Genomic DNA, 13,911 nt, shown 5'->3' on the forward strand with positions numbered 1-13,911 from the left:
AACATGGCGGGCGCCGGGGGCGGGGCCTGCGCGGCACGGGGGTGACGTCAGCGCGGGACGGAGAATCCCTGCATGGCGAGGGGCGGGGGAGCGCGATGGGGAGCGTCCGTCAGCAGCGCGGTGGGAAGGCGGGCAGCTCTCGGGGCTGACGGGCGAGGAGCGAAGGCCTCCATGTCGGCAGGAGGGCATTTAAAGCGAGCAAAATAGAGCCGACCACGGTGTGGATAAAAGCTGTCGTGTCAGCCGATGCGGTCACCCCGGCCGAGCGGGCCGTTGTCCCCTCGGCTTTCTGCCCCCGCCCACAGAACTCTACGGCACCTGCGGAGCTCGAGGCGCCCCGCTCCCCCGGGCGGTGCCGCTGAGGGAGGCGGGCTGTGGGGGTGCGCTTGGTCACACCGGCGCGGCCTGAGGGGAGAAAAGTTTTCTGTGGGCCGGTTCTTTTCTCTCTCTCTTTTTGTCTTCCCTCATATCGCATTGCTGGCAGGGCATGAAACGGCCTCTGCAGAGCGGGAAGCCGCCGCTCGGCCGGTGCCCGAGCAGCAGGGCCGGCCGCTCCCCTGCTTACACGCGCGCGGGCGCCTTTGTGTGCGGGCACGCGTGGGGAGGGGACGGCAGCACCGCACGGAGGGCGTAAATAAAAGAGCATGGATGAGAAGTAACATTTTTGACGCTAGGAGCTGAACCAAAAAATACCTGTCTGTAAGGACAGCGCGCTGCCTCAGCGACAGCGAGTGTTTGTTTAGGCACGGCGTGGTTTCTGGGTGAGCGCTGCCCTTTGGATACGGCTAGCAAAGGAAGTCTCGAGCTGCTCTTGTGAAGGAATTGGCGCGACCGACTGAATGACGGTGCTCGTCACAGTCCCGCATGCCCTCCCTTGCTGATCTTCTAACTCAGAAGTCAGTCACGGAACAAACAAGAATAAGAGCGCAGATGCTGCCCTGCTGCCTTGGTAAAACGAGAGCAACCTGCCTCACAGCTCACCACTGCAGCCCCCGCCGCAGCCTGCTGAAGAGTTGCCTATTGTGAGTGTGTCACTGCAGCACCAGCCAGCTGGCACGTCAGCATTTCCATTGCAAACCTATTTTTAAAGGTCTGTAACTCAACCATGGAAGACAAATGTTTTAGACTGAATCGGGGAATGTGTACTAGGGACGTTCTTCAGAAAGTAAAAAGCGTATGGGAAAATGCAGGATCAAAGTTAGCACTACGTTTGTGTTCTAAATATAGAACTGCGTAGGCTAGGTCACTTGTAAGCATTATATTTGTTGTAGTAGGATATTATGGATGTGAAGCTTTTAGGGCAACTAAGTGATAGCAGAGGAAGGGACAGGCCCAGCTTTGTGTGCCTTGGTTTGCATGCTTCTCTATACCCTGCCTTTGCTCCTTGCTGTTACTGGTGTGCATCCTCAAGAATCCAAATGGCCAGGTCATTTTTTCTGTGAGATTAGCTATGTTTGTACTTGGGCAGTAAATGAGGCAAATCTTAGTTTAAACAAAAGTGAATGGAAATGAGAAGTGGCTTTTTAAAAGTGCTCAAGTGCTCAGCAAGAACTGTTGCCAGAAAGTTTTACCGTAGATGCTATTTCCCTGCAGCAAGCTTTCCTTAATGCCACCAAGGCTTTTCTTTTGCATCTCAAACAATGAGAAGCTGCAAACAACTACTCTGCACCCAAGAAGTCCTAACACTATGGGGCTCGAGAAGTTCAGAAGAAAGCAACGATCAAAGTTGAGATTGTTATTCATTTATTGTCAAAGACTATGAGAGGCAGATTATGATACGCATAGATCGAGTAACGACTGCTTCAGAAAAAGCAGTCAGAATTTCTTCTAGGCTGTCTCACAGCTAGAGAAACTAAAGATACTAATTAAGAAGACAACAACGTATCACTGAAATTCAAAAGTTGGCAAGATCCAAACAGACTTTAAATGAATATTTAAATGGTGTTTGTGGTTTTTTTGTTTTATTGTTTTGTTTTTTTCTTTTAGATCATCTCATCTCACCCGTGTCCATGTCTGTACAAATATCAGATTTCCTTTGGTGTGCAGCTTTCAGGTGAGGTTATTGGATCTCACTTGGTGTGCAGTTTTCAGCTGAATATTTTTTTACATTTCAGAACCTTAATTTGTTCAGCAGGTTCTTACTCTTATCTTCCTCAGCATGATGTCATATGGTCATCTTGACATTATAACCTTTTTTTCCTGTCATTTAGTAGATGATGGTTTGAAAGTAACTGGTTTCTAAAAATGCATTTACTTTAATTCTGTGACAAGGCAAAGTTGCCAAGGATACTCTTTTACCTAGAAATTCTAGTAACAATAAACAGGCTCTGTAGCAAAAACTCAGTTTCTTCAGTGTTAATAATATGAAGTGCAGTCACTCAGTTGTTCTTTTTGTAGATGTCAGAACTGTGGCCAACTCACAGCATCATCCGTTCTTAGTTTGCTTATTCAGTTTCCCTGAAAGTATCCGCGAAACATTCAAAAAGATGAAGAACAGATTATTTATGATATGAAAAATCCCTGCAAATCAAATTCTCTGTATATCACTCCTAGCACTACATACCTCAGAGAGGTATATTACAGGGCTGCATTAAATCCCAGCTTTAAAGTCAGTCTTTGTCCACCTTGTCCCTAAAGCAGATTCTTTCAGACGGATCCTACAGACATTGTGTTCCTTCATCCAGCGATGAAGGAACAACATTTCCAACAATGGAAAAGTAAGAATATTATATTCAGGCCAGTTTCTTCTGTTCCCCTCCTGCTGCCAGTTAATGATACTGGAATCTGAACCATGCTAACCATGGCAAGTGCAGTGCAGCTCCACCCTAGAAAGCAAAGCAGAAAAAGTAGAGTGACGATGGCAATATGTGAAGGGTATCCAGCTCAGCAAGATCTCAGGAAGGAAACTATATAAAAAGCAAAGTCTGAGGAAACTGCCCCAGCCAAGACTGAAGTTTTTATTCTGTGGTGGTTCTTAATTAAGGTGGTTTTGGGGTGGGTACAGTTAATTTTGTAGGGCAAGTCTATTCAAATTCATAATTGTTTCACCTTTAATCTTTTGTACAATACAGTTCAACAATACTTGCACTGTCTGAGCAGTACAACTTTCCTATCGTGTGGATGAATTTACGTGGGTACAAAGCGTGCTTCTGTTAACACAACTTGTTCTCTTACAAGAAGGGAAAAGAACTGTCCTGAGACACAGAGAATGTTGAGTTGTGTGCTTGTGTCTGTGCCAGATCTGTACCGGAGTAGGAGCTGATTTACACAAGGCTCAGGTACTCTGGAGGGTGTGCTGATGTCAAACAGTGCAGTGTTTTCATTCTCAGTCCAGTGTCACAGTTGTAGCTGATCAACCTTTACACACGGCATAATTTGATCTGGTTCTGATCAGGTAAATGTTACAGCAAGATTTTCTTATTTCTATAAACTAATGTAACAATGGCAAACCTTTCTATGTATCTTGATAAAGTTATGGAAGAGTATAATCAGAAAATATTTAATCAACGTTGAGTTTGTCTGAATATGCAATATAAATGTGAGTCCGTAACCCATTCTACTTATACTGATATTTTAAAAATGCAAATAAAGCAAATAAAGCCAAGCTCACATACGTACTTACAGAGGGATGATATAAGATATACTATAAACATCTTGATGTTGTTAAACAGTTCATTATGTGGTGTGCCCTACCCTACTGAGGAGAGAGAAGTCAATTACGTGGAAAACAGCAAGAACCACTTCTCTACTCAGTTATGGTTATGCTGAATGCATGAAGCGCAAGTGAAGAGGCACTTACTGAATTCCTGCTTCAGCTTTATGATTGTATTTTTACAATTGCATCTTCTGTACTTTTGCAGCAAGTTTTCAAAAAGCCTGTTTATGCATAAGAATGCAAAGCAATTTAAGTGATGACGCTCATACTTTAACACCTTGAGAAAGAGCCTTTCCACTTGCTATTTCACTCTCATTTCTCAGGCTATTACAGAGGAGTAGCCAACTAGCCCCAGGAGACAAGTCTGGCAGCAAACTTTGCCACTTTTACCCAAAATGAGCTAAAGAAAATTCTCATAAAACACAGTGCATCTCTGCTGGTCACACTGCATCAACAACAGGGAGTAAAAGCTGTATGGGCACAGCGAGTGAAACTTCCGCTAGACGTTTTATGTCCATGTAAATTTCTTTGTTTCACTTAATACTTTGGAGTTGTCCTTCATTTCAAAATGCATTTGGAATTCTAATATCCTACAGTATAATTTATTTTATTTTGTTGTTCTTTTGGCAAACCTGGGTGAGTGCTTCAAACTGACACATCTCAGAAATTGTATACAGTCAAACCCAAAGCTGCAGACAGTCACCTTAAAGATCCAGTGTCCTGTCTCTAACAATGGCCAAGAAAGCAGATGCCAGACAGAAAATATAAACAGGGTGGGCAATACCTAACAGTAATTCTCCAGGGTTAGATTTCAGCCTCCACCAATTCAGGTTTCTTGAGCCATGGATGTATATTATGCAGAATTATTCTTGATTGAGATTTCTTCCATGAATTTACCCAAGCTGCCTTGTATCTCTACGTTTTTAGCAACAATAACATCTCACCAGTTCCACATCTGTATCTTATTTCAAAAAGTCTCAGTTTAAGCCTACTGCTTAATTTCACCTGTTGTTCCCCATCTGTACATAGCAAAGGAGAGGGATTAATCACTCTCTTCTCATTGTTCATGACTGTATGTGCAGTGTATCTCCCACCTTCACCATCCTGCTTTGCTCTTCTCTGTTGCCCAGGCTAAGATTCCTGAGCTGTTCAGTCAGCCATGAATGGAGGTAGGGAGAATCCAGTTTCTCAGTACACGTTTTCACTAGTGATCTGGAAGTAAATATAAAATAGCTACCAATAGTGTGCACGGATTACAAAGGGAAAGGAAAGTAATGAGCAGTCATTAGCTATCAAAGTCCTCTGTGGAATGACAAGCAACTCAAAGCAAATTGCAGACTTACCACAAGGACTGGATAGACAAGCAACAATCTGGTGAAGATGGAGTTTGTCCTACATCCATAAGCACTACTGCAGGGACAGAGACTCAGGTTTCATGTATAGTTTTGGAGTCTGTGCTTGGAAAAGCACAGCAGCAAACCACAGAAATACTCTAGCCTCTACTTAAAGACTTACTGTGGAAAAACCAAAAGGACCGGCTTTATCAAACCCGTACTCAACAACAAGAATTTATTGGGTAGCTCAGTTCCCTTTCCAAGGACTACAGAAGAAAACTAGAGCAACTGTATTTAAGGTATAAACACCTAAGCTTCGCTGGGGCAAATGCAGGCCAGAGAAAGTATTTAAATGTTGAAACGAATGATGACAACTGTCTGAACACACCAAGAGATGACAAATCTACTACAAGCAGTTGATCCTACTTTTTAAAACTTACTCTGACTTACTTCAGTACTTTCCAAAACTTGCTTTGTTACTTCTCTTCAAACCAGTCCAATCCTTGAAGCTGAAGCCAAACCTAAGAAATCCAGCTCGAATTCACAGCCAGTTTTACCCCAGAGCCCAGAACAAACTGTTATGATGTTCCACCATGCAGATGTATCAAAAATGATGAATACTTGAGCAATCGATGGTATCTAAAATCATCATGATGTCAATATCCATGCAAGGTTTGGTGACAGCAGAGTGTGTTACTTTTACAATGGTCTGAAGCCAAAGCTATTGCCAGTCCCTAACTTTAGGTAGGAACCTACATATCAGACCACAGGCTTCAAACCAGTATCATAATCATCTCAGGTGAAAAGAAGTGTTCCCATTTTGGAAGATTATAATTAAAGAAAAATGTCTCAACCTGAAAAATTAAATAGGGACTTAGTACCTGTCAGCAGTCATTCAGTGATAGCTGCTTGTGTCTTGAGGCATAAATATACAAAGAAATATATTAAATTTAGTAATTGCTTTCCCCTTGCTGTGGAACAAAAGGACTTGTCTGCATGAGTAATCGCAGTGTTCCTGGTAATGCAGAGTAGGTTGCTGAATACCACTTCAGTCATACCAGTTTAGGTCTTCAGATAATTGCTGTAAGTACTTTCAGAACACTCACTCCTGGAGAAAAGCAGCTCACCCCCGGCCCACTGCTACTCTCCTCGCTTCTGTTGGTCAGTAGAACTCGGATTGACTGCTATTTTTTCTCCGCTGTTATCAAGGTTATTTTCAAGCCATCTTGACTTTGCTTCTGTTCCAATTGGGACATAACTTGACTCATCAGTTCTTTATTTGGAATACACATCACATTTCTTCACTTCATCACTTCTCCCAGTGAGGTCATTTGTTTGTGGCCATTCAATACTTCATTCAAGTGCCGATTTCTCGATTTAATTCATTTTCATACCATCCTGCGCAGAGTCTTTCTTAAAGGCACAGTTAAGCCAAGTATCTATTTTGCAGAGGGATGACAGGATATAAACATATGGTAAAAGCCAAGGACGTTCTGAAATGCCTTCCAGAACATGTATCTGAAGCCCAAATTCTTTTTCCATAAAAAATGGTGAACGTATTCATAATAACATGATCGTTCTCTAAGTAATTGCCATCAGGAATTTAATTTAAACCTCATTTGACTGACATTTCTTGTTTGCAAGGTATCTATTTTAGGAATAATGCCTTGCTAGTATATCTCTCTTCATCTTAGTCATGACTGATAACAGAATAATCATCTCAACTACTTTCCTTTTCTTTCCCCACATAATGGCTTCGCTGCATTTTTACATACCAAACAGACAAGAATAGAAACAATTAGACAAATAACAGTATTATATGCAGATGAGCAGGTAAGTGAATAGATCTGCCCTGAAACTCTATCCCAGCCTATATACCAGGCTGAGACCCCTTTTTAGTCACATTCGGTTTGTTTAACGGACAAAGGGAAGATACATATTTTTCTCTGTAGCATGTCTGTAACTCGCATTACCCTAAATTGGCATTACATACTTGTATTAAATCCAGAATTTCTACGTGCCTTAACTCCTTACTGCTCTTTACTCGTCCTTCTGCTTTAGCACGCTGCCCTTAAAGAGCTAACTGTTCAGTCCTGTCAGTGCTAGCTGCTAACACTACCGGCAAAGTCAGAGCTATTTACCCCAGTCACATTGAGCTTTCCTAAGACAAATCTGAAGCCAAAATTACAGCTGTAATTTGTTTTTGAACACTATCTTTCATACAGGGAAATGCCACAAAATGCTTCACCTTTCATTTTGTTATCTTGTTTCTTCTCCCACTTTAATAAACAGCGGTGGTCGTAGGGCGGCTGAATGCTCAGCTTAAAAAGGACATTACTTGTTACTATTTCCAGTTCTAGGTAATATTTTCTCATTTGCCATAAATCTACGAGGACAAGAAATTAGAAAGAGTTTTCAACAAGTTGACTTTGACACTGAAAGAGCTGCTTCTCCTTCTAACGACAAGCTGTCACAGGCATTGATCAGTAGCCATGGCAGAACAGATGAAAGCAGTAGAAAATGACAGATGAACAGACTTCTTAATGATAAGGAAAAAATACAGTCCAAACCATCGGGGAGGCAGATTCTCATTGGCTTTAGTGGGAGAGGGTTGGTGTTTTTTTAGTAAATATTGTGTATTGGCTTCAGTGAGAAATGAGAGCACTTAACAAAGGAAGCATCTAATAGAATGAGGTCAGACTTTTAAAGAATGGCCATTACCCAGCACAGCAGAACATCAGCAGGTCACTGGAGAGTAAACAATAAATAACTTTCTGTGAGCAGGAAGAATAACGCTAGCAGGAGGCACCCTGAGCACCCTAAGGAGGCTACAAAAAGGCCAGTTCTGGCCTGCTTTATGTTTGCAGCATTCATGCAGTCAGTGGTGCTTCAATAAGAACAAGCAAATCAGAATTGAGCTCAGTATCTGACACAACAAGACTCAAAGGAAGGAGCTAGATATAGAGTCTTGCTGCTAAAACACTGCTATTACACAGGCCATATTAAAGGGGTTGGGAAGGAGGCAAAGGCTGCGTCAAAATTGAATTCTCCAGCAATGACCTGGCAGTGCTATTCAGTGAAACCTCAGTAACTTCACAAACGGGATCGCTCCTTCTCTAGCAGTGCAGGCAAGATGTGATTGCATCACTTTCTTGTAAGGGTAAAACCTCCAGTCTGTGTCCCCATGCTGCAGCCAGGGAAGTGCCCCAGGGCTGGCCTTGCACCTTTTCCCTTCCCCAGCCAGATGGGTATGCATGAGTGGATGCTTAATACTCTACAGAAACACCAGTGCATCTTATGGCTGGGTAAATAAAATCCTACTTTTATTAAGTGCCAGGTTTTTAAACTGGTATTTCTGAGCATCAACGTTTATGTAACAGAAGAACAGCTGCTGCTATTTTTTCTTGCAACCAACACTATTTAGCACCAGTTTTGGAAGGACGACAAAAAGCACCAGAGCTGGACTCTTAAAAAGAGAAGAATCTGGTTTCTCAACATAAAAAAAGTAATACTTACTTTTAAAATACGTTAACTGTAACATAAGGGAAAAAAAATAAAGGAAAGAATGCTGGGTTTGTGTGGGAAGGGAGTGTATTTAAATCTAAAGTGAACGATGTACCTTGTAATTACAGGAGCCTTTGAAAGAGATAGTCGGAATTAAATACTTTCAATATTCGGTTTGAAATATTAATTTATAAAATGTAAGTGTGTATAAGTGCACACAAATGGAGGCAGATGACAAAAGGCTGAAGTTCAGATCGGCCCAAAGAAAGAAATCCGCCCCATTAAGTGAAAGCTGAAGTTGCTGAGCTCAGCAGGAAGGGCTGCAGGCAGGATGCGGCCGGGACAGCAGTTCTGGAACTTGAGATTTAATGCTAAATTAGTATCTGTAGAGCACCATAAGTGCCTCCCAACGATCCCTTTTTAAAGCACACGAACTCTGAGCTCTCTTAACAATCAAAAACGAAGCACCCTTCTACATTCTGAATTACCGAACAATGGATGTTTAAGAGTAATTATGAAGCTTGCAGCAACAGAAGTAACACATTTCTTCTGTTATGACAAAATCCTCATGGCTTAATGCATTTTTATAAGACAGTTATAAAGTATTTTATGGTTTCACACACGTTTTACATCCGTCTATTAATATTGCTTACTTCGCTTACTGGATGGTAGATATTTTCCCTCGGAGATTATTCTATCTGTTTCAACTGCTACAGATAAACCTGTGTCTCCATTTAAAGTAGGGAGATGGCATTTTTCAAGCAAGGAGTATGCTTATCTAAACATAGAGCTGGCACAAGACACCTACAGATCCATTACAAAATTAGATAGGATTTCAATGGGGCAAACATTGTCTTCTTTTTCTGTAGAGAAGAACGTGTTACCATAAAGCTTTTTACATTAAAGACTTTCCTTCATGAGACATCACATCGAGTGCTCAGCATTTCCTCCCAGCTCCCCAAGTCACACTGACAGCCCTGCATAACCCAGTGACAGATAGGAGAATTGTTGCTCCTTGTTTGTTCACTTGTTTGTCGAGCACTAACCCAGCACTTCCAGCACTTCCGGCTCTTTGCAAGTTGCTTTGAGACTCCAGGAATGCTTTTTTTCTTGTGCTATTGTCGAAGGGACATCTACACTTCATTGTACCCTATGGAACTGGGAAGAGGTCACCTACAGCACAGGCTGCTGTCTGCTGAACCAGCACTTTACCAAATACTGCTGCAAAAGAGGGCGATTAACTTGCAGGGATTGGTGGTTCAGTTTGAGAAGCACCTGCTGAAACAGCTGCTAATGCATTTCACTTCAAAGTCCTTTAAACATTTGGGAGAAACAAGAGCTTCTCCATGGCATTGGCCTCTCTGATACTTGGAAACCTCCACCTAACAGCAACACAGGTATGCTGGGCATAGCCCTGCCTGAACGGACCGCCAAGTTCGCTGCCAAAGTGGACAGGTTTGAGAGCTTGTTTCATCAGCAAATCCTTCTCACCTTGGGAAGGGTTAAGTTGGAGAACATTGCAGCTTCTTGTTCTGTGTGTGGGTGAGCGCGGGGGCTTCTGTTTTGTTTTTGAGCAGGAAGTCGTATTTTGAGCTTTTACCGACTGCTTTAACCCCCCGGATGACAAGCACATTGATTGGCCCTAATGCAGTCCCAAGCTCAAGCTCTTCTACGCTTTTATCTTCATCCCACTCTGTATGTAAAAACATCTTTCTTCTGCTTTGTCTCCATAGGAGTGCAATGCTTCTCAATTTTTGCCTTAATTTCTTTTCTAGTCTGCTGAAAATGAAGTACATTGTGTGCTACCGAGTCAGCTCTTTTGCCTCCAGACCGTCCATCTTTCAGCTGGCATCGATTTCTCAGAGAGCTGCTAAAACCTTTTTGCATGATCCTGAAGATTTCCTGAGAGATTCAACCCTTTGGGGACTTCAAGACTCCAGTCTGACACGTGGGTTGTTGAACCGCGGTGCCGTGTATCCAGAAAGCTCTCTGACAGCATCTGGGGACGGTCTGCCCCAGTCAGGGCATTGGTCAGCCTCACTTCTGGTGCAGTGCTTCTGCCAGAGCCCCCCCACAAGCTGTATTTCTTCCTTCTACTGCAAAGGAAAAATACGCATTTACAAGCTTTAATTATATTTCAGTGACTGATCTGCTGAAGGAGTCACCAAGAAAATGTAAATTGAAGTTATCAGGACAGATCTTAGAGGAAGTGTAACTCAATTTATTTCTAAGCATGAGGTAGATCGGTTCAAGAAGTCACGTTCAGAAATGGACAGCGCTCTGACTTTGCTGCCAACAAGCTGCCTGCCCTTCTCCTGCTCTTTCTTCCACATCTGTTCATGTACTCAAACCCTTCCTGATGCTGCCTTTGCATTTCTCACGTAGTTATCCTCCTTCTCTTTTTTGTGCAGTGACGTTTTGTCCACATCGGTTACATCTGGGTTTATTAACTTGCAGTTCCCATCTGTGTTGGTTCTGCTTGTTTAAAGTTTCTGTGCCACTACTTCCTTACACCCCGGCTACAATGAGAATTCGGGTCATCTTGAAACCAGGCTTTAAATTCAAATCTAAATCATGATGGTCACCACCCTTTGTTTAATCTCCATTCTCCATACACCCTACGCCTTGTCTTTGCCTCAGATTAAGGTAACTCTGCATTGCCTGAGATGTGCTCATGCCAAACCTCCTGTATGAGGATCTCCAAGTGGGGAGGATGGAAAATCTCCCTTCCTCAGAACTTTGTCCTACCTCCTCCAGCAGCAGAGCCAGCCTGGGGGCTGACTGCATCCCCACAGCCACAGCTGAACCGCTTTGCCGCACCTGCTGAGGTGGGAGGCCATCCCAGCACCACTGAAAGGTGCAACCAGCACCCAGGAGAACTGTGGTGGCTGGACAGTGATCCCCAGCTCTGAAGGGGTGCCAGGCGAGGAAGTGATGGTGAGAACAGCAACGCTTCCTTCAGAAATGGTGAATAACTTTGCCAAGTGGAGCTGCCCCTTTGTTTTTATGAGAAATCTGGAATTGCACTTAAGAAGCTGTATGTGGTCAGGATGTTAACAAGCTATACACAAGAAAGCCAGCTCAGGAGATAAAGCAGCAACTCGAAGGCCCTGCTGCAATGCTGACAGCACAGTGACTCAGAGAGGTGCCACCCACTGAACCTCCTTGGATGCTGGGCTCCACCCAGCAGCCTCCTTGGATGAGATGCAACAGATGCACACGCTTCCCTTCCCATGCACGCATTTCCAATTCACACAGAGAGTGATGAGTGTGTATATATACACACACACACACACATTATACATCGACATTTAAATATAATATGCCACCAGAGTTATGATTTTTTAAATATCTGAAGGATGTGGTATCTTGGAAACCAATTGCTTCAAGTTGCCCAAATCAATTACAGAGTGAATCAACACATTGCTTCGGTGTGGGAGTAGCGAGCAGCTGGTGATGCTGCTGTCCCCATCCTCGGGGGATGCGGGGCTCTGCCAGCCCCCAGTGCCCACCCCCAGCCATGCCCAGGACTGCAGCCACAGGGCGATGGGCACAGAGTGAACAGCTGCAGCGAGTGCTCAGGGTGACACCACGACTGGCGTCTGCAGCTGGAAGGTGTATGAGGGTCAAAGAGGGGATAGTCCATTAAACAGTATGAAGAGGTGATTTAACTCCTTGTTATGAGTATTTGCTCTCAGCTGAATTATTTCATTACCTGACTGTTCAGCAATCAAACCAAAGCAATCCGCTGAGCATTATTTTCTCCTATTTTCTCTACTGACGTCATTCAGACAAATAAGATTCTGAAAATGAAGTCACGTGTGTTCGTCCCATTTCCCAACGAGGGAACATCATAGTGGGCAGTGAGTGAGCTCATAGCCCACTGACGTCAGCAGGAGATGACATTTCCAGGGCAGCACTTGGAGATTTATGATGTAGATAAATGAACATTTTAACAAAGCTGAAATCAGAAAGCTGTAGTTCTGAAGCGCGATCCTGAGGCACGAGAAAGCGTATCTGTTCATTTCTGACAGCCCTGAGCTCAGCCGGGAGGCAGAAGGCAGACCTAGAAGGGAGTCTGCCTCTGATACAGGGATGGTCACCAGCTCCTTATTCCGATTCCGAGTTGGTTGGTTTTGTTCCCCTCAGATCAGTTTTTGCTTCTTTGGCCAGTTCTACGAAAACACTGAAATTCTAAATAATGGTCCAAAACTGGGATTATGCAGCCAGGAGAGTGTGGGATGCTGAGAGAAGAGATTGCTGAGCTAAACAGTTGGCAGAATTAAGAAAACCAGGAAGACACGTGGGCATAAAGAAATAATTCACTATTAAACTGCTGGCAGAATTCACAAAGTGTTTTTACGGGTGAGATCACAGTGAGCCATTTACTCGCTGCAATTGGAAGTAAGGCCCACCATCTGAGGCAGTTTGCTTACAGTGGCTTTGCAAATACGACAGAGCAAGAAGCTGGTGGGTCTGGCTGCTCTCATGCTTCCGCGTGCTGCGTGTCCGAGAGCTCCCCGGGTAACTGCTGAGTTAAGTGGTGTAGGAGCAGCAAGGATTCACCTCCTGTTTCATCTGCACAGACGCGAGAGATGAAATCCAAGGGCTGATGCTGTTTTCTGGGTTAGGGCTTTACGCACGGCTCCTCTCGCCCTGAAATACTGCTTCCCTTCAGGAGGAGGCAGATGATGCAGCTGGCCTCGTGCCCAAATACTAACAGTGCATTTTTGTTTCCAAGGCCTTCCAGGGCAAAAGACAAGCACTGGTTCTAGCAAGTGCCAGCACAGGAGCCCTCCCACAGCCCCGTCCCTATTCTGAGGCCAGCTGTACCCAAAGCACTGGTGAAGGAAGAGATAACAGACCTTCCACTGACTTTCCCATCGAACAGAAAGGAGCACAGAGTTGCAGAAAGGCAGGGAGCAGGAAAAACCTTCCTGCAAAAAAAGCAGGAGATCCTGCTTCACAGCAGCACAAAGCGAGAGCCCCATTTGCCAGAGGGTGGCACGAGAGGCCGTGGGGAAGCTTTTACCTTCCTGAGCAGCACCTGGCACCACGGCCACGGCTTCAATGCGTCACCTTCTGGAGCTGCTCCCGGGGCACCTGCACCTTCCAATTCTACTGTGGAAGAGCATCCCTCTGCTGAAGGCATTTACACAGGTTTTCCAGACCTCTTCTCGGTTACATCCAGCTTCTTAGCTATACAACACACAGAGATTCCTCAGATGGCTGCAGACAACATTGTACATTCTTTCTGATGGCATTTCCTTTGCAGGTATTTCATGTAGAAACACAGCGTTCAGACAGGAAAGAATACAGAATAGCTGGAAGGCCCAGCATCGTATTGCAAGTTCCTGGACGCTTCATTTCAGTTTCTGAGAAGCGTTTCCTTCAGGTTTGAACAGGTCCAGGAAGCGT

This window comes from Excalfactoria chinensis, chromosome 4, assembly GCF_039878825.1.
Source record: "Excalfactoria chinensis isolate bCotChi1 chromosome 4, bCotChi1.hap2, whole genome shotgun sequence".
Taxonomy (NCBI): Eukaryota; Metazoa; Chordata; class Aves; order Galliformes; family Phasianidae; genus Excalfactoria; species Excalfactoria chinensis.